We start from the raw sequence: 26,267 nt of genomic DNA, 5'->3' as shown, positions 1-26,267 counted from the left end.
TTTAGCTTGGCCAATTCAACTAACCTGCAGATCTTTGTACTGCAGCAGATAGGGGTTAAAGAGTCAATAATAGGCAGGGACAGAACCCAAAGAGAGACCAGAACATTTGGAAAGACAAAGGAGTGGATTACGATCTGGCTGGGAGGGTGCATAGCTGTTAATGGAGGGGACAGGAAGCTGTGTCTGGCAGCATCTCAGTGGAGGTGCCAAAAATGGCGACTAATGATCTATGTTCTGCTGCAAAAACAGACCCTGATCTTCCAGATGCCTGCCACTTTAACACACGAACCTGTTCCCTGGCCAACATCTCTGTCTCATGCTTACTGCTGTGTTCCAGTGAAGCCAGAATATTCCAAATTGCCCCGTATTTCAAGGACTGCAATTTTACCTCCCATGTGGTCAATACCATCCACTATCCGCACATCTGCCTTTTAAACCCACACCTCCAACTGCAACAAGGATAGAACACCCCCCCTCAAGTCCTGACCTTCCACCCAGATACTACACATCATCCTCTGCCTTTCCACCACCTACAATCAGACCACACCACCAGATTCTTAAGGGGTTTGACAGATTAAATACTGATGTCTCTGAGGGTAAATACTGAGAGGGGAGTCTGAAACTAAATTCTGAGCCAGTCACAGAATGAAGGGTTCTGCTTTGGATTCGTCAAGTTTAAGTCAACACAGACATGGGTAAGGGGTTTCAGTAGAAATGGAGCTGGGGTGAAGAGGAGATAAGCAACGGTTTAGAGATTGGAATTCCTGGTGTTTGGGATTGTGTAGATGTCTAATCAGAAGGTCAGCTTCGCGTCAGATATAACAGCAGTATTGTGAAGAGTCTAGTTCTGCTGCATAGTTCCCAGTGAGAGGGAGAGGTTCAGCAGGAAGGGAAAGGAATTTGGAAGGCAATGGGTTTAAACATTGCAATGTTTCATTGGAGGAAACTGCACCTAATCGAGTAGTGGGAATTTGGTAAGCAATTCGTTAACTGAGTAACAGTGGAGTAATGGAGAGGGATGATGGGGAGGGAGAGCTGGGCATCGTCAGTGTACATGTGAAACCTAACACGGTGCTTTTGCACAATGTCACCTCCTGGCAGTATGTAGGTGAGACACAGGAGGGGCCAAGGATAGATCCATGACGGACATCAAATGCATGGAATTCAGAAAGGAAAGGGAGTGTGGAGATGGAGCAGGATTTTCCAACAACCTTGAGGTCAAATGTCAGTTTTTCACAGAATGGGAGAGAAGGACATAACCAGAAAAGACAGAACAGGAACAATGTCTGTGAATCAGTGAAGGGGACTGATGTGGAGGAGGAGAAAAGAGAGTTGGAAAGTCTATGGTTTAGTGAGATTAGGGTAAAGGGTCAAGGTGAGCTCTGATAAGGCTGGACATGAGATGAGATTGGAGAAAGATGTAGGTTTGGACAAAAACCGGGAACACCACGTGAGGCAGTTTGGCTCCGTGGGCTAGTGGGAGGGAGGGAAGCAGCAGATCGGATTATCTCAGTCTTAGTGACAGATAAACTCCATGTGCTCCAAACTCTTGTTGTTGGAGAGAAGGATGGCGGAGAGAGGATGATGGACAGTGTTTCACAAAGAAACAAAACCTGGGTAAGTGATATTTAAAGTGAGTGAACAAACCTAATGTCTTTAAATTTTAACCAAAATATTAAACAAATGACTGAAGTCCTGATTCGAATCCCATCTTGGCAGACAGTGGAATCTGAATTTAAGAAAAAATAACTGGAATTAGGAAACTCCTGATCTCCATGGAATCATTGTGAATGGCAGAAAAAACCCTGTCAACCTGACAGTGGCCCAGCCAGCTACTCACTGTATTAATCACGGTAAAGTCTCAACAAAGAAATGAAACTGGGTGGATCACTGAGCATCTAAGAAGGCACCATTTAATACAACCACAGAATCAGCCCTCTCGATGGTGCAATGTCCTCCAGACTAACATCTGGAGTTTGGGGCCAAAATGTGGAGAGCTGTCTCACAGACCAATCAAGGAACAGCCTGACATAGTCATACTCATGAAATCAACCCTTACAGACTTAGACACCACCAGACACCACCAGACACCACCATCACCATCCCAAGATATTGAGATTGTGGTGATGGAAAAGCGCAACAGGTCAGGCAGCATCTGAGGAGAAGGAGAATCGATGTTTCGAGACTAAGTCCTTCATCAGCCTGACCTGCTGTGCTTTTCCAGCACCAGACTCTTGACTCTGATCTCCAGCATCTGCAGTCTTCACTTTCTCCTGAAATCTCTGGATATGTCCTGCCCCACCGGCAGGACAGACCAGGCAGAGGTCGTGGCACAGACATGGAGGATTTGCCCTGGGAGTACTCAGCATTGACTCCGGAGACCAGGAAGTCACACGGCTCCTGCTGATTACCACGTACCATCCTCCCTTGGCTTATGGATCAGTTCTCCTTCATGTTGAACAACATCTGAAGGAAGCACTGAGGAAGTAAAAAGGTGTCAAAGGTCCTCTGGGTACAGGATTTCAATGTTCACAATCGAGACTAACTCTGCAACAGAATTACTGACTGAGCTGGCCAGGTCCTGAAGGACATAGCTGCTCAACTGAGTCTGCAGGGGGTCGTGAGGGATCCAAGAGGGAAAAACATACTTGATCTCATTGTTATGAATTGACCAGCTTCAGATACATCTGTCCATGACAGTATCGGTAAGAGCGACCATCACACATTCGTTTCGGAGACACAAGTCTCTAAAGTTGGGAAAAACCTCCATTGTGTTGAGTGGCACTATCACCGTTCGAAATGGGACAGACTTTGAAGAGATGTAGGATCTCAAACTGGGTATCTCGGAGGCACTGTGGGACATCAACAGCAGCAGAACTGTACTCCAGCACAATCTGCAAAGCTAAGTGATCCTACGTCCAGTGGAACAGATCGGAGCTCTGCAGTTCTGCCACACCCAGTTGTGAACGGTGATGGACAATTAAACAACTCACTGGAGGAAGCATCACAGATATCCCCACCCTTACTGATGGAGGGGCCTCACACACCCATGCACCAGATAAGATGACAGCATTTGCAGCAATCTGCAGCCAGAAGTGTAAAGTGGGATGATCCATCTTAGCCTTCTCCAGTGGTTTCTAACATCACAGATGTGAGTTTTAAGCCAGTTTGGTTCAGTTTGAATAACATCAAGAAATGGTTAAATAGTGCAAAGGCTACGGGCCCTGCCAATATTCTGGCAATAATACTGATAGCTTGTGCTCCAGAACTTGCCACCCACCAAGTCACGTACCACTCCAGCACTGGCATCTACCGACAATGTGAAACATTGCCCAGGCATGTTCAACACAAAAACACAGGGCAATCCAACCCAGCCAATTTCCCTCTATCAGTCCACACTCGATCAGCACTAAAGTGATGGAAAATGTCATCAACAGGGCTACCAAGCAGCAGCTGCTCAGCAACAGTCAGCTGAGTGACACTCATTTTAGGCTCCACCAGGGCCACTCAGCTCCCGATTGTGTTACCGCCCTGATTCCCAACCTGACAACTAACTGAATCCCAGAGGTGAGGTGAGGGTGACAGCCCAGTCCCATTCCAAGATCACTAATTCTAGCTGATTCCACCCTTGTCTCAGCTTATACACCTTCATCCATCTCTGTGTTATCTCCAGACTTCATTATCCAAACATATTCCTGGCCAGCTTCCCACATTCAACCTCCCTGTAATCTCAAGAAAAACTAAATCTCTGGTGCCCAAGTACTCCCTCGTACCAAAACTTGTTGATCCATCAAAAGGCTCCTATTCATAATCAACAACATAGATCCACAGAGATGTACAGCATGGAAACAGACCCTTCAATCCAACCCGTCCATGCTGACCAGATATCCCAACCCAATCTAGTCTCACCTGCCAGCATCCGGCCCACATCCCTCAATTTAAAATTCTCACCCTTGATTTAATTCCTGGTTGTGATCATCCCTAGCTCGCTGCATCAGACAACCTTTGAGACCTCGACCACCCATTCTGTTCGAGACTCCCAATGACCTGTTAATTCATGACTTCACCTGTGTGGCTGCTTTTACAGTTGCCAAAGCAACAAGGTCTGAAATTTGCAGCTAAAACCTCACAGGTCTGCTTTCCTCCTTTAAGACATTCCTCAAAACCTGCTTATTTGGCAATGCTTTTGGTCACCTGACCTAATATCATCAGTCTCTGGCCTTATGTTTAAAATTCTCAATAATATTTTTGTGGAATTATAAGCATGATAATAAAAATATGAACTGTTGTTGATTTGGACATTATCTTCAGATCTTTACTGTTGCTGAATGAATATTCTGTAATGTCTCTTAACCAACCACATTGAGGGAGTACCTTCACCACACAAACTGCAGCTGTACATGAAAGTCAAACATCACCCTCTCCCAGGCAACAGGGATTTGGCATTTATCACTGGTATCTGTGGAAGGAGAAACACAGTTGATGTTTCAGGGAGAGCAAAATGGATTACAGGGAATGAAAACGGTGCAGAATGAGATAGTCAGAAATGGAAGGAAGATACACTTGCTTATTGGAAAAAGGAATTCTTGACTGTTAAAGATTTTCCAGAAAATATTGATAAGCAGCACATGGTCAGGGGCTGGGTGGCAGTGAAAAATTAACTTACAGAAATGTTTGTAAAAATAATAGTTATTATTTTTATACCAAACAGACCAAAAATACACCCTTTGGTATTTTATATTATTAAAATACCAAACAGACCAAAAATACACCCATTGTTCGAGATTGAGGAAGCTAGATATTGACAAAGTGGTCATGAGGGAGCCCAGAGATGAGGCAGAGCAGTATAAGCTGTTATGATCCCACAGTCATAGAGATGTATAGCACCGACACAGACCCTTTGGTCTAACTCATCCATGCCAAGCAGGTATCCGAACCTAGTCTATTCCCATTAGCCAGCACTTGGCCCATATCCCTGTAAATGCTTCCTAATCATATCATGTGCCTATTTAGATGCCTTTAACATGTTTTAATTGTACTAGCCTCTACCACTTCCTCTGCAACTCATTCCACCCACTGCATGAAAGAGTTGTCCTTTAGGGCCCTTTGAAATTTTATCTGTTCACCCTAAAGCAATGCCCTGTACTTCTGGACACCACCACTCCAGGGAAAACACCTTGTTCATTTACCCTATCCATGCCCCTCATGATTGTATAAACCTCCATAACATCACCACTCAGCGGAAAACAGCCCCAGCCTTTTACGCCTCACCCTGTAGCTCAAATCCTCCAACCCTAACAACATCCTTGTAAGTCCTTTTTGAAACCTTTCAAGTATCACAGCACCCTTCTGATAGGAGGCAGGCCAGAACTGCACACAATATTCCAAAAGTGGCCTAACGAATGTCCTGTACAGCAACATGACCTCCCACATCCAATACTCAATGCTCTAACGAAAGAAAGAAAATATACTGAACACCTTCTTCATAATCCTATCTACCTGCAACTTGACTTGCAAGGACTATGATCCTGCAGTCCAAGGTCTCTTTGTTGCGCAAACGTCTTCAGGGCCTTGCCATTCAGTGTACAAGTCCTGCCCTGATTTGCTTTTCCAAAATGCAGCACCTCACATTTCTCTAAATGAAACCCCATCTGATGAATATCTCATTGTAATCTGAGGTAACCTTCTTCATTATCCACAATACCTCCAATTTTGTATGACCTGCAAACTCATTTATGATACCAAATCATTTAAATGAATGATGAAACAAATCCCGAAATAAACATCCATTTCTCGGAGTTTGAATGTGCTCTGTGTAAATCCTGCCCAATGACTCTGTACCAGAGAAAGGCTGCACATGCGCCTGGCTGCACCTTGCCCCCTACAAAGCTGGCGGCTCCACACGTGTCCAGTGAATTTTTGCCCCAAATAAAGATGGCGGCGCGCACCCATGCCTGCAGCCACACTGAGGCAATTCACCGTTTACTGAAAACAAGAGACTGGGACGTGTTTTCCGACGTGCACAGTTTGTTTGTAAAACCTCTCCGCTCCTACAGAATCGCTCTCACCTCCTGCGGTTCCACAGACAGCCTTGATGATTTTTGTGGGTACCCATTCTCTGCCTGCTTACTCATTTGTCCTGAATGTTTTTGTACAATCACTTTGGATTCTCCTTAAACCTATTTCCTAAAGCTATCTCATGTCCCCTTTTTGCCCTCCTGGTTTACCTCGAGTCTCCTCCTACTGCCCCTATACTCCTCTAGGGATTCACACAAAAACAGCTCTCTGTACCTGCCATATGCCTCCTTCATTTTCTTGACCAGGCCCTCAATTTCTTCCGATAGACAGCATTCCCTACACCTTCCAGCCTTGGCCTTAACAGGAACATACTGTCTTTGTACTCTTGTTGTCGCAGGCCTATGGAAGCAATGGCAGATGAGGACAGAGATGCGATCATTCCCAGTAAAGAGGTAATATTGGGAAAGTTAACAGCCTAAAGGTAGATGGGTCTCCTGGCTCTAATGGATTGCATCCCAGGGAGTAAAGTAGATGGCGGGGGTAGTGGTTGGAGGGGGTGGTGAATAACAAATAGACTTGTGATAATTCACTTAAAATTTGTTGGATTCTGGGATGGTTTTGAAAGACTGGAAGCTGCAAATGTGGTGCCACTATTTTTCAAAAAGGACCGGTTAGCTTAACTTCTGAGGGGAGAAAATGCTTGAATCTCTTAAGGAAGTAGTGGTGAGTTATCTGGGTAGAAATTGTCTCATTTTGCAAAAACAGCATGGATTCATGAAAGGCAGGTCACGTTTAAGGTTTTACTGGTATTATTTGAGGATACAATGAGCGCATTGGACAAAGTGGACTTGGTGGATGTGGTGTATCTGGATTTCCAGAAGGTATTCGATAAGTTGCCACACAAAAGGCTGCTGTATAAGGTAAAGATGCACAGCCTGAGACCCGGGTTCAATTCCCGCCTCAGGCGACTGACTGTGTGGAGTTTGCACATTCTCCCCGTGTCTGCATGGGTTTCCTCCGGGTGCTCCGGTTTCCTCCCACAGTCCAAAGATGTGCAGGCCAGGTGAATTGGCTATGCTAAATTGCCCATAGTGTTAGGTAAGGTGTAGATATAGATGTAGGGGTATGGGTGGGTTACGCTTCGGCGGGGCGGTTTGGACTTGTTGGGCCGAAGGGCCTGTTTCCACACTGTAAGTAATCTAATCTAATCTAATCTAATTATGGGTAATGTATTATCATTGATACAGGATCGGTTAACCAACAAAAAATAAAGAATGGGGATAAATGGGTGTTTGGATTAGTGTTGGCACTACAACTGTTTGCAATTTACACAAATGTTTTGGAGTTGAGGACCAAGTGTACGGTGTCAGAGTTCATATTTGATACAAAGATGAGGTAGAGCAATGTCTGCAGAGGCCACTGTCAGTCTGCACAGGGATACAGATAGGTTAAGTGAGTAGGTAAGGGTCTGGCAGATGGATGACAATGTTGGGATATGTGAGGTCATCCATTTTGGTCAGACTAACAGCTAACTGATGAAATGGTGAAAACATGCAGCAGGCTGCTGTGCAGAGGGAGCTGGGTGTCCTTGTGCATGAATCACAGGAAGTTGGTTTGCAGGTGCAGCAGGTAATTAAGGCAGTGAAGGGAATATTGTCCTTCATTGCTAGAGGGATGGTTATGCTGCAGCTGTACAGGGTGCTGGGGAGGCCACACCTGGAGTACTGTGTACAGGTTTGGTCCCCTTACATTAGCAAGGATGTACTGGCACTGGAGGGAGTACAGAAGAGGTTCACTAGTTTGAGTTGGGAGTTGAGAGAATTGGTATATGTGGAGAGATTGAGAAAACTGGTTTGACAGTCATTGTAATTTAGAAGAATAGGAGGTTGGAGAGGAAAAAATAAAATTATGAAGGGAGTGGATAAGCTTGGAGCAGGGAGGCTATTTCCTCTGGGGGCGGGTCAAACTAGAGCATAACCTTAAAATAAGGGGGAGCAGGTTTAGGACTGAGTTCAGGAGGAGCTTCTTCAGCTAAAGGGTTGTGCATCTGTGGAATTCCCTGCCGAGTGCAGCATTTGACGTTATCAACTTGAATGCCTTTAAGGGAAAAGGTAGATTTGTGAACAGGAAAAGAATTAAGGGTTATGGTGAGAGAGCAGGAATGTGGAGCTGAGACCATGAAAAGCTCAGGCCTGATCTTATTGAATGGCAGAGCAGGCTTGAGGGGATAGATGAAAGTTCTTGCCTTGTGCCATCAAAATTGGCCTTTGTCCAATTCAGAACCTTAACGTTTAGATCTGGTGTATTATTTTCTGTAACAGCTGAAGAACCCGAGGCACTACGGAGGTAGTGCCTCCCACCCGCCCTCCTCCTCTAACCTAATAATAAGATCCGTTGTGGTAAGGAGGTAAGTGCCGAATTTTGCTTGTTGTATTCTTTAGACCCAGTTTTTTGTTTAAAATTAAGGTTAGCTTTAGAGGGATGGCAGTGAAGGCAGTGCAATGTTCCTCCTGCAACATGTATGAGGTGAGGGATGCCATGGACGTCCCTGCTGATTACACTTGCAGGAAGTGCACCCATCTCCAGCTCCTCCAAGACCGTGTTAGGGAACTGGAGCTGGAGTTGGATGAACTTCGGATCATTCGGGAGGCAGAGGGGGTCATAGATCGGAGCTATAGGGAAGTAGTAACTCCAAAGATGGCAGATAGATGGGTGACAGTGAGGGGGACTGGGAGGAAGCAGCCAGTGCAGGGACCCCCTGTGGTCGTTCCCCTCAAGAACAAGTATACCGTTTTGGATACTTGTGGGGGGGACGACTTACCAGGGGTAAGCAATGGGGTTCAGGCCTCTGGCACGGAGCCTGTCCCCGCTACTCAGAAGGGAAGGGTGGAGAAGAGCAGAGCAATAATAATTGGGGACTCGATAGTTCGGGGCACAGATAGGCGGTTTTGTGGGAACGAGAGAGACTCACGTTTGGTATGTTGCCTCCCAGGTGCAAGGGTACGTGATGTCTCTGATCGTGTTTTCCGGGTCCTTAAGGGGGAGGGGGAGCAGCCTGAAGTCGTGGTCCATATTGGCACCAATGACATAGGTAGGAGGAGTGCTGAGGATGTTAGATAGGCTTTTAGGGAGCTAGGTTGGAAGCTCAGAGTTAGAACGAACAGAGTTGTTGTCTCTGGTTTGTTACCCGTGCCACGTGAGAGAGAGTCGAGGAATAGGGAGAGAGAAGAGTTAAATGCGTGGCTACAGGGATGGTGCAGGAGGGAGGGATTTCGGTACTTGGATAACTGGGGTTCTTTCTGGGGAAGGTGGGACCTCTATAAACAGGATGGTCTGCACCTGAACCTGAGGGGCACCAGTATCCTTGGGGGGAGGTTTGCTAGTGCTCTTGGGGGGGGTTTAAACTAACTCTGCAGGGGCATGGGAACCCAGACTGTAGCGTTAGGGTGCAGGACCTGGAGTGTAGGGAGGTTAGGAATATGGCATCAATCTTAAAGGAGGGTGCCTGTAAACAGAAGAGTGGCTTGAAGTGTGTATACTTTAATGCCAGAAGTATACGAAATAAGGTAGGTGAACTCGCAGCGTGGGTTGGTACCTGGGACTTCGATGTTGTGGCTATTACGGAGACGTGGCTAGATCAGGGACAGGATTGGCTGTTGCAGGTTCCAGGGTTTAAATGTTTTAGTCGGGTCAGAGGTGGGGGCAAAAGAGGGGGGGGTGTGGCTTTGCTTGTCAAAGATAGTATTACAGCGGTGGAAAGGAAGATGGACGAAGATTTGCCATCTGAGGTAGTTTGGGTTGAGGTTAGGAACAGGAGAGGTGAGGTCACCCTGTTAGGAGTCTTTTACAGGCCTCCTAATAGTCCTAGAATCGTTGAAGAAAGGATTGCGAAGATGATTCAGGAGAAGAGTGACAGTAATAGGGTGATTGTTATGGGAGACTTTAACTTTCCTGATATTGATTGGGAAAGCTATAGCTCAAGTTCGTTAGATGGGTCAGTGTTTGTGCAATGTGTGCAGGAGAGTTTCCTGACACAATATGTAGATAAGCCAACACGAGGTGAGGCCATACTGGATTTGGTTCTGGGTAACGAACCAGGCCAGGTATTAGAACTAGAGGTAGGTGAGCACTTTGGGGACAGTGACCACAATTCGGTGATTTTTACTCCAGTGATGGAGAGGGATAAGTGTGTACTACAGGGCAAGAGTTATAGCTGGGGGCAGGGAAATTATGATGCGTTGAGGCATGACTTAGGATGTGTGGATTGGAAAAGTAGATTCCAAGGCAAGAGCGTAATTGATATGTGGAACTTGTTCAAGGAGCAACTATTGAGTGTCCTTGATAAATACGTACCTATCAGGCAGGGAGGAAAGGGTCGTGTGAGGGAGCCGTGGTTTAATAAGGAGTTGGAATCCCTTGTTAAATGGAAGAGGGCGGCCTTTGTAAAGATGAGGCGTGAAGGTTCAATAGGGGCAATTGAGAGTTATAAGGTAGCCCGGAAGGACCTGAAGAGAGAGCTAAGAGCAGCGAGGAGGGGACATGAAAGGTCCTTAGTTGGTAGGATGAGGGAAAACCCTAAGGCTTTCTATAGGTATGTTAGGAATAAAAGAATGACTAGGGAAGGAATAGGTCCAATCAAGGATAGTAATGGGAAGTTGCGTGTGGAGGCTGAAGAGATTGGGGAGGCGCTGAATGAATACTTTTCGTCAGTATTCACTCAGGAACAGGACATTGTTGTCGATATGAATACTGAGGCACGAATAAGTAGAATGGATGGCTTTGAGATATGTAGAGAAGAGGTGTTGGAAATTCTGGCAAGGGTGAAAATAGATAAGTCCCCTGGGCCTGATGGCATTTATCCTAGGATTCTCTGGGAAGCAAGGGAGGAGATTGCAGAGCCATTGGCCTTGATTTTTGTGTCCTCTTTGTCGACAGGAGTAGTGCCAGAGGACTGGAGGCTAGCAAACGTGGTTCCCTTGTTCAAGAAGGGGAGTAGGGATAATCCTAGTAACTATAGGCCAGTGAGTCTCACTTCTGTTGTGGGCAAAGTCTTAGAGAGAATTGTAAGGGATAGGATTTATGCACATCTGGATAAGAATGATATGATCAAGGATAGTCAGCATGGTTTTGTGAAGGGCAGGTCGTGCCTCACAAACCTTATTGAATTCTTTGAGAAGGTGACTAAGGAGGTAGATGAGGGGAAAGCGGTAGATGTGGTATATATGGATTTTAGTAAGGCGTTTGATAAGGTCCCCCATGGTAGGCTACTGCAGAAAATATAGAGATATGGCATTGAGGGTGAGTTGGAGGTTTGGATTAGGAATTGGCTCTCTGGAAGAAGACAGAGGGTAGTAGTTGATGGCAAAGGTTCATCTTGGAGTGCCGTCACTAGCGGTGTTCCGCAAGGATCTGTTTTGGGACCATTGCTGTTTGTCATTTTTATAAATGACCTGGAGGAAGGGTTAGAAGGTTGGGTGAGCAAGTTTGCGGATGATACGAAAGTCGGAGGAGTTGTAGACAGTGAGGAAGGATATGGCAGGTTACAGCGGGATATAGAGAAGCTGCAGAGCTGGGCAGAAAGGTGGCAAATGGAGTTCAATGTAGCTAAGTGTGAAGTGATTCACTTTGGTAAGAGTAATAAAAAGATGGATTACTGTGCTAATGGTAGACTACTTGGTAGTGTGGAAGAGCAGAGGGATCTTGGTGTCCATGTACACAGATCTCTGAAAGTTGCCACCCAGGTAAATAGTGCAGTGAAGAAGGCATATGGCGTACTGGCTTTTATTGGTAGAGGAATTGAGTTCCGGAGTCCTGAGGTCATGCTGCAGTTGTATAAGACTCTGGTGCGGCCGCATCTGGAATATTGTGTGCAGTTTTGGTCGCCATACTATAGGAAGGATGTGGAGGCACTGGAACGGGTGCAGAGGAAGTTTACCAGGATGTTGCCTGGTATGGTAGGAAAATCCTATGAGGAAAGGCTGAGGCACTTGGGGTTGTTTTCATTGGAGAAAAGAAGGTTTAGGGGTGATTTGATAGAGGTGTACAAGATGATTAGGGGGTTAGATAGGGTTGACAGTGAGAACCTTTTTCCACGTATGGAGTCAGCTATTACAAGGGGGCATAGCTTTAAATTAAGGGGGGGTAGATATAGGACTGATGTTAGGGGTAGGTTCTTCACTCAGCGAGTCGTAAGTTCATGGAACGCCCTGCCAGTAGCAGTAGTGGACTCTCCCTCTTTATGGGTATTTAAACGGGCATTGGATAGGTATATGGAGGATAGTGGGTTAGTGTAGGTTAGGTGGGCTTTGATCGGCGCAACATCGAGGGCTGAAGGGCCTTTACTGTGCTGTATTCTTCTATGTTCTATGTTCTATATTTTAAAACTAGTAGAAATGTCAGAATTCCAAACTGTGTTTTCAGGTCATTCAGCCCATCATATTACTACTGACCCTGAGAGCCTCCAAACTTCCCCCTATAACATTGCATTTCCCAAGGCCACCCAACCTACACATCCCTGAACATTATGGGTAATTCAGCCTGCATAATCCCCCCAACGTGCACATCCCACAACACTGTGGGCAATTCAGCCTGGATAATCCAACCTACCCTACACATCTTTGGACTGTGGGAGGAAACCAGAGGACCCAGACGAGATCCATGCAGAAATCCCCAATAAGGTGATCACCCCTTTCTTATTTCCCAGTTCCACCTAAATACCTTCACTGGGCGTACTCCCAGGAATATCCTCCCTAAGCAAAAACATAATGCTGTCTCGAATCAAAAATGCCACTCCCCCTCCTTCCTTCTCCCCCTTTCTATTCTTCCTATAGAATCCATACCCTGGAACATTAAGCTGCCAGTCCTATCCATCCCTGAGTGATGCCTCTGTAATTGCTATAATATCCCAGTGCCATGTTCAAAACCATACCCTGAGCTCATCTGCTTTCCCTGTCAGGCCTCTTCTATTGAAGTAAATGCAGTGCAACTGCTCAGTCCGACTTCATTCTGTGCCTTGCCTTTGCCTGCCTTGACTATTTGACTTCTGAACTGTACCAGCCACAGACATATCTCTTTACTCACTATCTTCTTGGGTTTACACCCACTCCCTCACTGGTTTAATGCCTCCCGAGTATCACCAGCAAGTCTCCCTGCCTCGATATTAGACACCTTCCAATTCAGGTACAATCCATCCTTCTTATGAAGGTCAACTCTACTCCAGGAGATCACAACGATCCAAAAAACGTGAATCCTTTTCCCCTGCACCAGCTCCTTAGCCACTCATTAAGCACCTCCTCCTCCTCCTCTGTAATATGGACATTTTTCAAGATGTCACCATTTATTTCCCCACATTCTATATCTCCCATATACTTCTTCACAGTAAACACTGATGCAAAATACTTGTTTCCTATCTCGCTCATCGCCTGCAGCTCCACACAATGGCTGCCTTGCTGATCTTTGAGGGTCTCTATTTTCTCCCTAGTTAGCCTTTTGTTCCTCATGTATTTACAAAAGCCCTTTGGATTATCCTTAACCCGATGCGCCAAAGCTATCTCACGCCCCTTTTTTCCCTCCTGATTTCCCTTTTAATTATATTCGAAAATTTTTTGGATTGGAATAAATGCAAAATATAACATCCTGACAAAACAAACGAAGGTAGGACTTACACTCAATAAAAGTAGGGCCTTGAGCAGTGATGTGGGAACAAAGAGACTGAGAGCTTCACGTCTTTGAAGTTTGTGTTCCATGTAGACAGGGTGGTGAAGAAGGTGCTTTGCTTAGCACACCTACCTTCATTGTTCAGACCTTTGAGTCCAGGAGTTGGGACGTTATGTTGAGGATGTACAGGACGTTGGGGAGGCCTCTTCTGGAATACTCTGTCCAGTTCTGGTTGTGCTGTTATAGGAAGGATATTATTAAATTGGAGCAGGTTCAGAAGAGATTTACCAGCATGTTGCCATGAATGGAGGGATTGTGTTCTAAGGAGAGGCTGGATAGGCTGGGAATTTTTTTCACTGGCGTGCACGAGTTAAGGGGTGACCTTAACTGAGGTTTACAAAATCAGAAAGAGTGTAGATAAGGTGAATAGCCAGGAGAGAGGGGGATTCAAAACTCGGGTGCATTCGTTTTGAGAAGAAATGAGAAAGATTTGAGGGGAAAGACATTAGGGTTTTTAAAAAAAAATTTACACACTGGAATGAACTTCCAGAGAAAGTGGTAGCTGTGAATACAATTACAATATTTAAAAGACCTTAAATATTTGGATGGATGTGGACCAAGCGGAGGCAGGTACAATTAGTTCAGTTTGGAATTATGGTCGGCATGGACTGGTTGGACCACAGGGCCTGTTTCCTTGCTGTATAACATTATGACTCGAATCCTCACTAACTCTAAATTCCTCCATCCTCACAACTCTCCCAATCACTGTCACCTCATCCAGCCTCACAACTCTTCCTTATTTATAGAATTCCTCACCAGCCACAGAACGCTCCCTATCTCATGTCCTCCAGTTTCTCAAATCTCTGCGATATGTGCCTTTCTTTAGTTCCAGCCTTGAGGATGCCCTCATTCACTCCGATTGGTTGGAGGACAAACTGGTACGACCGGGTCCTCTAGTACTACCCTCTGCCCCATTGGCCTGCGCTGACATCAATCATCGGGGCCCATTGTGAGGTGAGTGGTGGGATCCTCCCTCTCTCTGCCCTGGGATGAGCTTCAACATTCACAGTCAATGGGGCAGTATCACAGAGCACAGGGGCTGGGGCTATTCGGCCCATTTGGGATGTACCCTCTCCCTCTGGAGATGCTGCAAATCTGTCCCAATTCCCTTCCCATTTGCCCATAGACCCCCAAATCTTCCCTTAAAAAGTAAAATTCCAAATCTGTTTATGAATAACTGCTGAGTCTGTCTCCAGCTGCCATTCAGACTGTTCCAGATACTCAGAACTTACTGAATAAAATAATGTTCACATATTCACATTATTTGCCAGTTACCTGAAAATAGTTACTCAAATTGTGACATTGTTAACAATTCCCCTCTCTCTGCAGATTAGATATCCTAGAAACAAATTTGCACCTGGTCAAAGTCACTGCTTAACCTTCTCAGCTCCAAGGACAATTATCTGTGCTTCTGCTAGCTCTCCACAAAAGAGGAACACATCTTATTTTCATTTATTAGTGTCATAGAGATGTACAGCACAGAAACAGACCTTTGGTCCAATTGGTCCATGACAACGAGGAATCCTCAACAAATGGAACCCCATTTGCCAGCTATTGGTCCGTATCATTGGAAACTCTTCCTATTCACGTACCCAATCGGATGCCTTTCAAATGTTGTAAATGTATCAGCCTCCACTACTTCATCTGGCAGCTCATTCCACACATACACCACACACAGCTTGAAAACTTTGCCCCTTAGATCCGTTTTTAATCTTTGCCCTCTCAACATAAGCCCATGTGATCTTGTTTTGAACCCACATAACTTGGGGGAAAAGACCCTGGCTGTTCACCTTATCCATGCCCTTCATGATTTTATAAATCTCCATGAAGTCACCTCTCAGTCTTTGACTCTCCAGGGAAATTACCCCTAGCCTATTCACCCTCTCCCTGCAGCCCCAATCCTCTAACCCGAGCATCGTCTTTGTAAATCTTGTCTGAACTCTTTCAAGATTCACAATATCCTTTCCAGAACAGGGAATTTCAAACTTAAAACATATTTCCTGAAATGGCTTAATCAATGTCCTGTCCAACCACAATTTGACGTCCCAGCTTCTGTACTCAATGCATTGACCAATAAATATAAGCATACCAAACACCACCTTCACTAGTCTGCCGACCTGCGACTCTACTTTCAAGGAACAATGAACCTGCACTCCATGGTCTCTATGTTCAGCAACATTCCCAAGTACTTTACCATGAAGTGTACAAGTCCTGCTCTGATTTGCCTTTCCAAAATCCAACAGCTTACATTTGTCTAAATTGAATCCAGTCTGCCATTCCTTGCTCCAATGGCCCATCTGGTCAAGATACTGTTGCATTCTGAACTAACCTTCTTCATTGTCCAATACAACTCCAATTTTGGTGTCTTCTGAAAACCCAATGCCGATATCTCATATTTTCACATCCAATTCACTTATTTAAGGACCCAATATCCATTCCTGCAGCACTCTGCTGCTCATAGGCCTCCAGTCCGCAAAGCAACCCTCCACCACCACCCTCTGCCTCCTACCTTCAAGCCAGTTTTGTATCCAAATGTCTGGTTCTCCCAACAGTTTATGTTATCTAACTTTGCTAACCAGTCTGCTTTGTGGAACATCGTTCAGTGTCAATATAGACAACGTCCACAGTCTGCCTTCATCAATCATCTTTGTCACATCTTCAAAAAAACCTCAATCAAGTCAGAGAGAGAGAATTCCCACACACAAAGTCATGTTGACTATCCCTAATCAATCCTCTTCTTTCCAAATACATGTAAATCCTGTCCCTCAGAATCCCTTCCACCAACTTACCTACCACTGACGTTAGGTTGACTGTTCTCTTGTTCCCTGGCCTTTCCTTACCACCTTTTTTAAATAATGGCACCCATCTTCCAGCACCTCACCTGTCACAAACAATGGTATAAATACCTCAGGGAGGGGCACTGCCACCACCTTCCTAGCTTTCCACAAATTTCTGGGATACACCTGATCAGGTCCCAGGGATTTATCCACCTTGCTACTATTTAAGACTTCCAGTACTTCCTACTCTGTAATATAGACACTTTTCAAGTTATCACTATTTATTTCTCCAAACTCTCCAGAATAGAATAGCATAGTATTTCTCCCACCTCCTGTTGTTCCATAGATGCCCTTGTTGATCATTAAGGGGTCCTATTCTGTGTCTGGTTATTATTTTATCCTTAATGTATTTGTAGAATCTCTTTGGATTCTCCTTAAACTATTTCCTAGAGATATTTCAAGTCCCCTTTTTGCTCTCCTGATTACTCTCGAGTATATTCCTGTAAAACGTGATCCTGTACTCCCAATTCCTCCGCCTCTGCCATATCTGCTCCCAGGAGAAGCAATTCCACTCCAGGACATCCCAGAAAGGTTTCCTCTTTCAAGGACCGCATTTACCTCCCATTTGATCAACAATGCACTCCAACGCATATCCTCCACTTCCTGTACCTCCGCCTTCCCCCCACCCCTCCAACCACAATAAGAATATAATCCCCCACTCCTCACCTGCCACCCATTAATCTCCATTAACCTCTGCTATGACCGCTACCTACAGTCAGACCCCACTACCAGGGATATATCTCCCTCTCCAGCCCTTTCTATCTTCCGCAGAGACCATGGGATCTTTGGTGCTGATGTGCTGCCCCATGGATATCTCAGTCACTCACCCTGCCAAATGGCCTAGCGAGATTATCACTAGATGGATAATCCAGACACCCAGATAACGTTCTGGGGCCCAGGGTTTGGATCCCGTCATGGCAGACAGTGGACTGTGAATTCAATAAAAATTTGGAATTAAGAATCTATTAAATACCATGAATCCATTGTTGATTATTGCAAAAAATAACCTCATCAGATTCACCAATATCCTTCAGGGAAGGAATCTGCCATCCTTACCTGGTCTGGCCTACATGTGACTCCAGACCCACAGCAATGACTCTTTACTGCCCTTTGGGCCCAGCCAGTGACACCCTCATCCTGTGAATGAATAACAAAGAAGGTCAAGTCTTGTACCCAACCATACTGTTCTTACAGATAAGTGATCTCTTCGTAAATTTGCTTCTCAACTCCCTGCTGACTATTGGGGAAGTGGGGGGGGGGGGGGGGGGGGTCAATAGTACCATCCCAATAAGGAGATCATCCCTTTCTTATTTCTCAGTTCCACCTGTATAACCTGCCTGGATGTACTCCCAGGAATACCCTCTTGAAGCCCAGCTGTGATGTTATCCCTTATCAAAAATTCCTCTCCCCCTGCTCTGTTGCCCCCTTTCTATCTTTGTTATAGCATCTATACAGTGAAACATTAAGCTGCTGGTCCTATCCATCATTAAGTCATGCTTCTGTAATTGCTATAATACCCCAGTGCGATGTTCAAAACCATCCCCCTGAGCTCCTCTGCCTGACCTATCGGGCCTCCTGCATTGAAATAAATGCAGTGTAGCTGCTCATTCTGTGCCTTGCCCTTGTCTGCCTTGACTGTTTGACATCTGAACTGTACCAGCGTCGGACTGAGCTCTTCCCTCACTCTCTCTCTCTGGGTTTACCCACATACCTTCACTGGTTTAATGCCTCCTGAATAGCACTAGCAACTGTTCCCTTCCAGTGCCAGTGCAATCCAACCTTCTGATGGAGGTCAATTCTACCCCACAAGAGATTCCAATGATCCAACAATGTGAACTCTTCTATTCCTATGTCATTGACAACAATAAACAACAGCCTCCCCTCAAAATGGTTATTCTCCCCTTTAAGAATATTCTGCTCCCTCTCTGAAACATCCTTATACAAAAATTACACATTCGAATAATAAACCTTACACTCATCAGGTCAGCATAAAAGGATTACAGGACACATTGAAGGTTTGGGGAGACCTTTTGAGAGAATGCGATGATTCAAAGGAGAATATTTAAGCAGCAAATGGGATTGATCTGGAACACAATACTCACACACACAATGTGAATATCCAGATCCTGATATACTGAGTAATTCAATCAGAGTTTAGCAGAATATTTACTGAGATTACCATCTGAATGTCCACCTGTAATATCCCTTAATACAAGTTTATAAAATCTGTCACTATCAGTTCAAGTTAGAAACTCACACCATCCCCTCCTTGTGGCCCAGGATTACTGTACATATTACCCTTGAGGACATCAGCTGTCAACTCAGGGGGAAATCTGTGGGTTTCTAGGAGATTCCAACTTGAGATCTCATGTGACTGAACACAGCAGTTCTTTGACACATTGGAGAAAATGATCCAAGGGTCAGTGAGATATGGGGAACAAGAATGACTTTCTTTTCTTTCATTCCGTGCTGCCGCTCTGCCTCATCAATAAGACATGGGTGTGAAAGGCTAATGCCTAACGATGGGCAAGTTGTCTCCATCCTGACCAATGGGTAGGAAGATCCTCCCAATCACTCCAAAGCGTATCCCTAAAAAGATAGCAACTCTTTCTGCTTCCCACTGCCCAGGGCTCCCAGTAAATGTTTGTAAGAATGGGATGGGGGGGGGGGGAGGAGAGGAATATCTCCTAGAAAAGGCATAACTGTAAAGGTCTAAGAGAATTATGAAGAGAGAGAGAGATGCACAGGAGAAGGAGGTAACAAGTTGCCAGATGGGGTGTAACTCGGGAAAATGGGAAGTTGCTCATTTTGGAGGAGATAATAAAAGAACAAAGTACTATTTAAATGGTGGAAACTGTAGAAAGCTGAACCACAAAGGGACCAGGGGTAATTGTTCAGGAAACACAGAAAGCTACCACACAGTTACAATAGGGAATCAGGAAGGGGAATCGAATGTTTTGTTTCAAAGGTTTTCAGTATTAGAGTTTGCGTCTCTACCTGAGAGTAACGTGTGACTGTGCTGGTGAGACCACCATATCTGCAGGAATGAGAGCAGATTTGGTCCCTTTAGAGAAGGAAATGTGTCACTTTATTGGAGGCATTTCAGGGAAGATTCAATGAGATGATCCCTGGTTTGGAGGGATTATCATTTAAATAAAGGCTGAAAAGGTTGGGACTCTACTCACTGGATTTTGGAGCAAGAGAGGTGATCTCATTGAGACAGATGGGATTCTTAAGGGGTTTGACAAGATAAATACTGAGAGGATGTGTCCGAGGGTAAATACTGAGAGGGGAGTCTGAAACAAGATTCTGAGTTACAGAATCAAGAGTTCTGTCTTGGATTCAAGTTATGGAGAGAGATAGGTGCGCACAACAAGGAAGATTTTACAATTGGTGGAAGGGAAATTACGATGCTGTAAGACAGGATTTGAGAAGCATACGTTGGGAGCATAGGCTGTCAGGGAAGGATGTGGTGGAAATGTGGAACTTTTTCAAGGAGCAGATACGACGTGTCCTTGATATGTATGTACCTATCAGGCAGGAAAGAAATGGTCGTGTGAGGGAGCCTTGGTTGACGAGGGAGGTTGAATGTCTAGTAAAGAGGAAGAAGGAGGCTTACATAAGGTTGAGGAAACAAAGTTCAGACAGAGCAGTGGAGGGATACAGGATAGCCAGAAGGGACCTGAAGAAAGGGATTAGGAGAGCTAAGAGAGGGCATGAAAAATCCCTGGTGGATAGGATCAAGGATAACCCCAAGGCATTCTATGCGTATGTGAGAAACCTGAGAATGACGAGAACGAGGGTAGGTCCGATCAAGGACAGTGGTGGGAGACTGTGTATTGAGTCGGAAGAGATAGGAGAGGTCTTGAACAAGTACTTCTCTTCAGTATTTACGAACGAGAGGGACCGTATTGTTGAAGAGGTGAGTGTGAAACAGACTGATAAGCTAGAAGAGATACCTGTTAGGAAGGAAGATGTGTTGGACATTTTGAACAACTTGAGGATAGACAAGTCCCCCGGCCCTGACGGGATATATCCTAGGATTATGTGGGAAGCAAGAGAGGAAATTGCAGTACCGTTGGCAATGATCTTCTCGTCTTCACTGGCAACGGGGGTGGTACCAGGGGACTGGAGAGTAGCGAATGTTGTGCCCCTGTTCAAAAAAGGGAAGAGGGATAACCCCGGGAATTACAGGCCAGTTAGTCTTACTTCTGTGGTAGGCAAAGTAATGGAAAGGGTACTGAGGGATAGGATTTACGAGTATCTGGAAAGACACTGCTTGATTAGGGACAGCCAGCACGGATGTGTGAAGGGTAGGTCTTGCGTTACAAGTCTTATTGAATTCTTCGAGGAGGTGAACAAGCATGTGGATGAGGGAAGAGCAGTGGATGTAGTGTACATGGATTTTAGTAAGGCATTTAGATTAGATTAGATTAGATTACTTACAGTGTGGAAACAGGCCCTTCGGCCCAACAAGTCCACACCGCCCCGCCGAAGCGCAACCCACCCATACCCCTACATCTACCCCATACCTAACACTACAGGCAATTTAGCATGGCCAATTCACCTGACCTGCACATCTTTGGACTGTGGGAGGAAACCGGAGCACTCGGAAGAAACCCATGCAGACACGGGGAGAATGTGCAAACTCCACACAGTCAGTCGCCTGAGGGAGGAATTGAACCCAGCACCAGGTCTCTGGTGCTGTGAGGCAGCAGTGCTAACCACTGTGCCACCGTGCCGCCCCATGATAAGGTTCCCCATGGTAGGCTTATGCGGAAAGTCAGGAGGCATGGGATAGAGAGAAATTTGGCCAATTGGATAGAAAACTGGCTAACCGGTCGAAGGCAGAGAGTGGTGGTAGATGGTAAATATTCAGCCTGGAGCCCAGTTACAAGTGGAGTTCCGCAGGGTTCAGTTCTGGGTCCTCTGCTGTTTGTAATTTTTATTAATGACTTAGATGAGGGAGTCGAAGGGTGGGTCAGTAAATTTGCAGATGATACAAAGATAGGTGGAGTTGTGGACAGTGAGGAGGGCTGTTGTCGGCTGCAGAGGGACTTAGATATGATGCAGAGCTGGGCTGAGGAGTGGCAGATGGAGTTCAACCCTGCCAAGTGTGAGGTTGTCCATTTCGGAAGAACAAATAAGAATGCGGAATACAGGGTTAATGGTAGGGTTCTTAGTCAGGTGGAGGAACAGAGGGATCTTGGGGTCTATGTACATAGATCTTTGAATGTTGCCACTCAGGTGGATAGAGTTTGTAAGAAGGCCTATGGAGTATTATCGTTCATTAGCAGAGGGATTGAATTCAAGAGTCGTGAAGTGATGTTGCAGCTGTACAGGACTTTGGTTAGGCCACAGTTGGAGTACTGTGTGCAGTTTTGGTCGCCTCACTTTAGGAAAGATGTGGAAGCTTTGGAGAGGGTGCAGAGAAGATTTACCAGGATGTTGCCTGGAATGGAGAGTAGGTCGTACGAGGATAGGTTGAGAGTTCTCGGCCTTTTCTCGTTGGAACGGCGAAGGATGAGGGGTGACTTGATAGAGGTTTATAAGATGATCAGAGGAATAGATAGAGTAGACAGTCAGAAACTTTTTCCCCGGGTACAACAGAGTGTTACAAGGGGACATAAATTTAAGGTGAAGGGTGGAAGGTATGGGGAGATGTCAGGGGTGGGCTCTTTACCCAGAGAGTGGTGGGGGCATGGAATGCGCTGCCCGTGGGAGTGGTAGAGTCAGAATCATTGGCGACCTTTAAGCAGCATTTGGATAGGTACATGGATGGGTGCTTAATCTAGGTTAGAAGTTCGGCACAACATCGTGGGCCGAAGGGCCTGTTCTGTGCTGTATTGTTCTATGTTCTATGTTCTACAAGGGAACACAGACGCGGGTAAGGGGTTTCAGTAGCAATGGAGCTGGGGTGAGGTGGAGAAAAGCAACTTTTAAAAGATTGGATTTCCTGGTGCTGTGATTGTGTGGATGTCTGATCAGAAGGTCACCTTGGGGTCAGATAGAACAGCAATATTGTTGAGAGTGTCGTTCTGCCTCAGAGTTCCCAGTGGGAGGGAGGGGCTCAGCAGTAAGGCAATGGGTTTAACCTTGACAATGTTTCATTGGAGGAAATTGCAGCTAATTAAGTAGTGGGAATGTGATAAGCAGTTTGATAACTGAGTAACAGTGGAGTAATGGGAGAGGGATGATGGGGAGGGAGAGCTGGGCATCGTCAGTGTACATGTCAAACCTAACACAGTGTTTTTGGATGATATCACCTCCTGGCACTATGTACGTGAGATACAGGAGAGACCAAGGATGGATCATTGAGGGACACCAAATGCAAGGAATTCAGAAAGGAAAAGGAGAGTGGAGATGGAGCAGGGTTTTCCAACAACGGTGAGGTCAAATATTAGTTTTTCACAGAATGGGAGAGAAGGACATAACCAGAAAAGACCAACAGACAGAACAAGGAACAATATCTATAAATTGGCGAGGGGGAGTGATGAGGCGGCAGCAGAGGAAAGAGAGTTGGAAAGTGAGTTTAGCGAGATTAGGGTAAAGGGTCAAGGTGAGCTCTGATAAGGCTTGACAAGAGACTGGAGAAAGATGTAGGTTTAGGACAAAAACCAGGAACACCACGTGAGGCAGTTTGGCTCAGTGGGCTAGTGGGAGGGAGAGAAACAGCAGATCGGATTATCTCAGTCTTAGTGACAGGGAAACCCCATGTGCTCCTCACTCGTTGTTGGAGAGGAGGATGGAGGAGACAGGACGATGGACAGTGTTTTAGAAAGAAACAAAACCAGGGTTAGTGATATTTAAAATGAGTGAACAAACCTGATGTATTTAGCTTTTATCCAGAATATTAAAACAAACGGCTGAAGTCCTGATTCGAATCCCATCTTGGCAGATGGTGGAATCTGAATTCAAGAAAAAGAATAACGTACTAGAAATCTGAACTCCATGAAACCATTGTCAATGGCGAAAAAAATCCTGCCAACCTGACAGCGGCCCAGCCAGCTACTCACTGTACTAATCACTGCAAAGTCTCAACACAGGAATGAAACTGGATGGACCAGTTGGCAACTAACACGGTACCAGAAATTACAACCACAGAATCAGCTCTCTCGATGGTGCAACGTCCTCCTCACTAACCTATGGTTTTTGGTGCCAAAACGTGGAGAGCTGTCTCACAGACTAGTCAAGGAACAGCCTGACATAGTCATACTCACGGAATCATCCCTTACAAAGATAACCAGACACCACCATCACCATCCCTAGATATCGAGAGTGTGGTGCTGGAAAAGCACAGCAGGTCAGGCTGATGAAGGGCTTAGGCTTGAAACGTCGATTCTCCTGCTCCTCGGATGCTGCCTGACCGTTGTGCTTTTCCAGCACAAGACTCTTGACTCTGATCTCCGGCATCTGCAATCTTCACTTTCTCCTGAAATCTCTGATATGTCCTGTCCCACCGGCAGGACAGACCAGGCAGAGGTGGTGGCACAGTGGTGTACAGACAGGGAGGATTTGTCCTGGGAGTACACAGCATTGGCTCCGGAGACCAGTAGGTTTCATGGCTCCTGCTGATTACCACATACCATCCTCCCTTGGCTGATGGATCAGTTCTCCTTCATGTTGAACAACATTTGGAGGAAGCACTGAGGCAATAAAATGATGTCAAATGTACTCTGGGTACAGGATTTCAATGTCCATGATCGAGACTTGCTCTGCAACAGAATTACTGACTGAGCTGGCCAGGTCCTAAAGGGTATAGCTGCTCAACTGAGTCTGCAGCGGGTGGTGAGGGAACCAACAAGAGGGAAAAACATACTTGATCTCATTGTTATGAATTGACCAGCGGCAGATACATCTGTCCATGACAGTATCAGTACGAGCGACCATCACACATTCCTTTTGGAGACAAAGTCTTGCCTTAAAGTTGAGAAAAACCTCCATTGTGTTGAGTGACACTATCACCGTTCTAAATGGGACAGACTTTGAAGAGATGTAGGATCTCAAACTGGATATCTCGGAGGCACTGTGGGACATCAACAGCAGCAGAACTGTACTCCAGCACAATCTGTAAAGCTAAGTGATCCTACGTCCAGTGGAACAGATCGGAGCTCTGCAGTTCTGCCACACCCAGTTGTGAACGGTGATGGACAATTAAACAACTCACTGGAGGAGGCATCACAGATATCCCCACCCTTACTGATGGAGGGGCCTCACACATCCATTCACCAGATAAGATGACAGCATTTGCAGCAATCTGCAGCCAGAAGTGCAAAGTGGGATGATCCATCTCAGCCTTCTCCAGTGGTTTCCAACATCACAGATGCGAGTTTTAAGCCAGTTCGATTCAGTCTGAATAACATCAAGAAATGGTTAAATAGTGCAAAGGCTATGGGCCCTGCCAATATTCTGGCAATAATACTGATGGTTTGTGCTCCAGAACTTGCCACCCACCAAGCCAAGTACCACTCCAGCACTGGCATCTATCGACAATGTGGAACATTGCCCAGGGATGTTCAACACAAAAACACAGGGCAACCCAACCCAGGCAATTTCCATCTATCAGTCCACACTCGACCAACAGTAAAGTGATGGAAGATGTCATCAACAGGGCTACCAAGCAGCAGCTGCTCAACAACAGCCAGCTGAGCGACACTCATTTTAGGCTCCACCAGGGCCACTCAGCTCCTGATTGTGTTACTGCCCTGATTCACAACCTGACAACTAACTGAATCCCAGAGGTGAGGTGAGGTTGACAGCCCAGTCCCACTCCAAGATCACTAATTCTAGCTGATTCTACCCTTGTCTCAGCTCATATACTGAAACTCTCATCCGTTGTGTGTTATCTCCAGACTTCATTATCCAAACATACTCAGGGCCAGCTTCCAACATTCAATCTCCCTGTAATCTCAAGAAAGTCTAAATCTCTGCTTGTTGATTCATCAAAAGGCTCCTAATTAGAATCAACAGCATACAGCCATAGAGATGTACAGCATGGAAACAGACCCTTCGGTCCAACCCGTCCATGCCGACCAGATACCCCAACCCAATCTAGTCTCACCTGCCAGCACCTGGCCAATATCCCTCAATTTAAAATTCTCACACTTGATTTAATTCCTGGCTGTCATAGTCCCTAACTCCCTGCACCACACACACTTTGAGACCTGGACAACCCATTTTCTTCGAGACTCCAAACCATTTGTTAATTCATTACTTCACCTGTGTGGCTGTTTCTACACTTGCTGAAGCAGCATGGTCTGAAATTCGCAGCCAAAACCTCACAGGTCTGCTTTCCACCTTTAAGACATCCCTCAAAACCTGCTTTTTGGCAATGCTTTGGCAATGACCTAATATCTCCATCTCTGGCCTTATGTCTAAAGTTCTCAATAGGATTTTTGTGAAATTATAAGCATGATAATAAAAATACAAACTGTTGAGAGGGGGAATGAGAGCAAGGGGGTGAGAAAAGGGGAGAGAGGGGTAAGTGAGAGAGGGGGAAGAGAGCATAAGAGGGGAAGGGAGAGAGAGGGTGAGAGAGAGATGGGTTGAGAGTGAGGAGGGGTGAGAGAGAGGGGCGAGGGGGTGAGAGAGAGGGGCGAGTGAGTGAGAGAGGGGCGAGCGAGAGCGCAAGACCGAGGGGGGCAAGAGGGGGGGCAAGAGAGAGAGAGAGGTGCAAATGAGTGGGAGGGAGGGGAA

General features: G+C 45.8%; 1 long non-coding RNA gene across 3 annotated transcripts in view; it reads right to left on the bottom strand.

Annotated features, from left to right (window-relative positions):
- Nucleotides 1–26,267, bottom strand: part of LOC140454070 (uncharacterized) — an 82,836-nt gene that overhangs the window by 34,330 nt on the left and 22,239 nt on the right. The window contains exons 3-6 of one of the 3 annotated variants that reach the window (XR_011952602.1): nucleotides 23,397–23,479; nucleotides 17,628–17,708; nucleotides 13,807–13,911; nucleotides 6,308–6,417 (exon numbers count right to left, since the gene is read on the bottom strand). This is a non-coding gene — a long non-coding RNA (uncharacterized lncRNA). Of the gene's footprint in view, nucleotides 1–6,307; nucleotides 6,418–13,806; nucleotides 13,912–17,627; nucleotides 17,709–23,396; nucleotides 23,480–26,267 lie in introns of those variants that run through there. The other 2 variants (XR_011952601.1, XR_011952603.1) reach the window with 2 other exon arrangements.

This window comes from Chiloscyllium punctatum, chromosome 28 (assembly GCF_047496795.1).
Source record: "Chiloscyllium punctatum isolate Juve2018m chromosome 28, sChiPun1.3, whole genome shotgun sequence".
NCBI classification, from domain to species: Eukaryota; Metazoa; Chordata; class Chondrichthyes; order Orectolobiformes; family Hemiscylliidae; genus Chiloscyllium; species Chiloscyllium punctatum.
This window is presented reverse-complemented; position numbering and strand designations above follow the sequence as displayed.